The sequence below is a fragment of the Carlito syrichta genome, unplaced genomic scaffold (genome assembly GCF_000164805.1).
Source record: "Carlito syrichta isolate Samal-C Ts95f unplaced genomic scaffold, Tarsius_syrichta-2.0.1 Scaffold309114, whole genome shotgun sequence".
NCBI classification, from domain to species: Eukaryota; Metazoa; Chordata; class Mammalia; order Primates; family Tarsiidae; genus Carlito; species Carlito syrichta.
This window is the reverse complement of record NW_007253210.1, coordinates 617,102-621,385: the sequence shown is the minus strand read 5'-3', so window position 1 is coordinate 621,385 and position 4,284 is coordinate 617,102. Positions and strand designations below refer to the sequence as shown.

The following is a 4,284-nucleotide window of genomic DNA, read 5'->3' as shown; positions in this document are numbered from 1 at the left end:
TCCGTGGCCGCGGCACACACCGGCCTGGGACCCAGGGCCGCGTCGGCCCAGGATCCCGCGATGCTGGACATCTTCATCCTGATGTTCTTTGCCATCATCGGCCTGGTCATCCTGTCCTGCATCATCTACCTGCTCTAGTGGCCTGCGCTGCGGCCGGACCCGCGGAGGACGGCGGCGAGGCGAGGATGAAGCCGGACGCCCGGCCCAGCACCCTGCTCTCCGACGCCCGGGGGACTCTGGCCTCCTCTGGTCGTTGTTTCGGGTATTGATTCAAGCACGAAATGAAAAACGAGCTGGCTTTTCTGTTTTCTTTCTTTTCAAATGCACGGATGTAGCATATCTCTGACCATTCTGAAAAGAATAAGAAATGCCGGCTTCTTTCGTTGCGACCTAATTTAAAATAAGGTTTTTAAAATTAAAAAAAAAAAACAAAACAACCCACCGGGCGAGGGATTTTTAGGTAGAATGGGCTGGGAGCGATGGGTGTGGCAGGGAGGGACTTTGATTTCCTAATTTCGCAAACTCCCAAGTTGTCTATTTTCTCCTGGGTCATGCAAGGTAGACCATGTCCTTATGTCAGGAGTAAGCCGGGCTCGGTGGCTCAGCCTGTAATCCCGCGCCTTTGGGAGGCTGAGGTGAGTGGATTGCCTGAGCCCGCGGGTTCGAGATCCGCCTGGGCAACTTGGCGAGACCTCATCTCTCCAAGAGATCAAAAAATGAGCCGGGCATGGAAGCGAGCGCCTGTAGTTCAGCTACTCGGAAGGCTGAGGCCGAAGGATCGCCGGAGCCCAGCAGGCCGAGGCTGCGGTGGCCGGGAGCGGCCACTGCACCCCGGTCTGAGCGACAGAGTTGAGACTCCAACTCGAATGAATGAATGAATGTCAGGAGAGTTGTTTTCTACTTGCATCATTGCATTCCCTCATGAGTCAATTACTGACTCCTTGTCACTTGAGGGTGAGGTAGCGAATACAATTTACTTGGTGTGGGGTTTTGTGGGAGGTGATTTTTCCCCAGCTGAGGGATTTGGTGGCGAGGAGAGAGAGGGCTCCCACTTCTCTTGCTAGTCGATACCCAGGCCTGGGGAGGCAGGTACCTTTGCGGCGCTTCCCAGCTGAGCCTCTTTGTTTCCGGGTTTCTCATAGCTCCTGGTCTCCAGTCCAGCAGAGACCCCTTATCAACAGCCGCAGTCCTGCTGCAGAACTCTTCCAGAGCCTTCCGGACACGGTTAAACCCTGGCAAGCAAGGGACTTTTTGGGCTCCAAAGTGCTTGGCTGAGACACGAGGAGTTCTTGGATGTGGCTGGCTGATGCTGCTTGCCTCTGAACTGTGGAGAGAGGGTGTGGAGGGTACAGACAGTTGAAATGTAGCCTCAGGAAGGTGACCATGGAGAACTGCTCAGAAATTCATCTTGACGGCCTTTCCTTGGGTCTAAATGTAGCAGCATGTTATGCCCAAGTAGTTTTTCCCTTTCCTTTTCACACCCAGGGGCTCCTTGTAAGGGCGAGAGCCATGTTCAAGTTGTCTGTCTGCACTTGTGAAGTAGGCACTTGTACACTGTCTTTAGAGATGGTACCATCTGGGGTTGTGTGGTTTCCCTTGTCTTGCACTCCAGCCAGGAGGAACTTGTCATTTGAGTTTTTAAGATTTATCATTTCTTCCCCACCTCAAGCCACTAGTGCCCCAGCTTCTCATTGAAAACGAGAGATGGTTATAGTGTCTTCATTCTTTGTCTCTGACTGAATTATATATTATTAAAACAAGATGGCCATGCTTAATTAGGAAAACTCTCCAAAATGAATGTTTTGTTTTTTAAAATTGTCAAATGTTCCTTTTCTGAAAAAAAAAAAAAAAAAAAAAGGTTTCAGCATATTTCTCTGTTCCATTAGGGTGGAAGAAGCTACATATTTTGGGATTCAGTGTAGAATTGCCCCCCCAAATCTGGGGTATTTGACAGTTCATTACAATTGTTCTCCATCTGATTTTCCCTTCTAGCTTGAAAATAAACAAGGAGAAAGACTAAAAGGTTTTTAGTAAAAACACTGTGTTCCATTACTATGTTTAAAAAATAAATAAATTTGACCAGGCTCGGTGGCTCTCAGCCTGTAATCCCAGCACTTTGGGAGGCTGAGGTGAGTGGACTGCCTGAGCCTGCGGGTTCGAGACCCGCCCGGGCAACTTGGTGAGACCTGATCTCTACAAGAAATCAAAAATTAGCCAGGCTCGGTGGCTCAGCCTGTAATCCCGTGCTTTGGGAGGCTGAGATGAGTGGATTGCCTAAGCCCGTGGGTTCGAGACCCGCCTGGGCAACTTGGCGAGACCTCATCTCTACAATAAATCAAAAATTAGCCAGGCGTGGTAGCGCGCGCCTGTAATTCCGGCTATTTGGAAGGCTGAGGTGGAAGGATCGCCAGAGCCCAGCAGGTAGAGGCTGTGGTGGCCAGGAGCGGCCACTGCACTCCTGTCTGGGTGACAGAGTGAGACTCCAACTAAAAAAAAAAAAAAAAGAAAAGAAAAGAAATAAAAAATTAGCTGGGCGTGGTAGCATGCGCCTGTAGTTCCGGCTACTTGGAAGGCTGGGTGGAAGGATCGCTGGAGCCCAGCAGGCTGAGGCTGTGGTGACTGGGAGCGAGACACTGCAGTCTAGTCTGGGCGACAGAGTGTGAGACTCCAACTCAAAAAATAAATAAATAAATAAATTTTAAGCATAATATATGTCACAATTAAAATGGAAATTCTGGCCAAGCCGGGCTCAGTGGCTCAGCCTGTAATCCCGCGCCTTTGGGAGGCTGAGGTGAGCGGATTACCTGAGTCCGCGGGTTCGAGACTCGCCTGGGCAGCGAGACCTCATCTCTACAATAAATCAAAAAGTCAGCTGGGTGTGGTAGCGCATGCCTGTAATTCCGGCTACTCGGAAGGCTGGAGCGGAAGGATCACTGGAGCCCACCAGGTCAAGGCTGTGGTGGCCGGGAGCGGCCAGTGCACTCCAGTATGGGCGACCAAGTGAGACTCCAACTCAAAAAAAAAAAATTCTGGCCAAAACTAGGTGTGGTGGCTCACGCCTATAATCCCAGCACTTTGGGAGGTGGAGGCAAGAGGATTGCCTGAGTCCAGCAGTTTGAGACCAGTGTTGTAGAGTTAGAACCATTGTTCTGAGTGTATGGACTCAAACCCAAACTTTGAGTCTGAAACTTAGCATGACATGGCTTGTTAAATTTCAGAAAATCTGCTTGCTTTTTTAGCATTATTTGGACTTCAAGAGCCTTTAAAATAGTTTAATTTAAAATTACTCAAAAATAAAGAGTGATTTTCTTCATAAGGTACTTAGGCACAGTTGAAGTGGAAAATTATCTTCGTAAATTACATGTTTTGGTTTTGTCAAACTCTAAATATTTGCTAAGCCTAGAATAGCCTAAGGCGGAAGGATAGCCAGAGCCCAGAAGGTCGAGGCTGGTCTGGGCGACAGAGTGAGACTCCAACTCAAAAAAAAAAGAATAGCCTCTTCAAAGTTAGTTTTGCTCTCATCTATTTTATTTTATTTTATTGTTATTTATTTATTTATTTATTTGAGTTGGAGTCTCACTCTGTCACCCAGACTGGAGTGCAGTGGCACTCTCCCGGCCACCACAGCCTCGACCCAATGGACTCCGGCGATCCTTCTGCCTCAGCCTTCCAAGAAGCTGGAATTACAGGCATTTGCTACCACGCCCGGCTAATTTTTGATTTATTGTAGAGATGAGGTCTCGCCTGCCCAGGTGGGTCTCGGACCCGCAGGCTCAGGCAATCCACTCGCCTCAACCTCCCAAAGGCGTGGGATTACAGGCTGAGCCACCGAGCCCAGCTCACATGTTGTTTTTTGAAACTGGTGTTAAACTATGATAACTGTAGCATTTCTAGCTTGGCAGCAATGGAATATTAATTGCTTAGGGAATCTGATCTCTGAATTAAATAGCACAACAATGTAGAATCCTGTTCTGCTTATAGACTACTGTTCAATTTATGAGTTAATAGTAAATGACATTTTTATATGCTGTACTACTAAGCATAATTTATGTAAATATTTCACTAATTGCAACATTATTTTATATTAAGACATTTCATTTTTTGATCATAATAGAGCTATATAATTAATAGGTTAAATGAAGAAAAGATCCCCCACAAGAAATTCAATGACTTGCAGCCAGGCTCGGTGGCTCAGCCTGTAATCCCGTCCTTTGGGAGGCTGAGGTGAATGGATTGCCTGAGCCCGCGGGTTCGAGACCCGCCTGGACAACTTGGCGAGACCTC

General features: G+C 47.9%; 1 long non-coding RNA gene across 1 annotated transcript; it reads left to right on the top strand.

Moving 5' to 3' along the window:
* The first annotated feature begins 18 nt into the window (after positions 1–18).
* On the top strand, positions 19–2,037 carry LOC103269225. Its single transcript, XR_504866.1, has 2 exons — positions 19–262; positions 1,143–2,037. It is a non-coding gene; the product is annotated as an uncharacterized LOC103269225 (long non-coding RNA).
* The last annotated feature ends 2,247 nt before the right edge of the window (positions 2,038–4,284 follow it).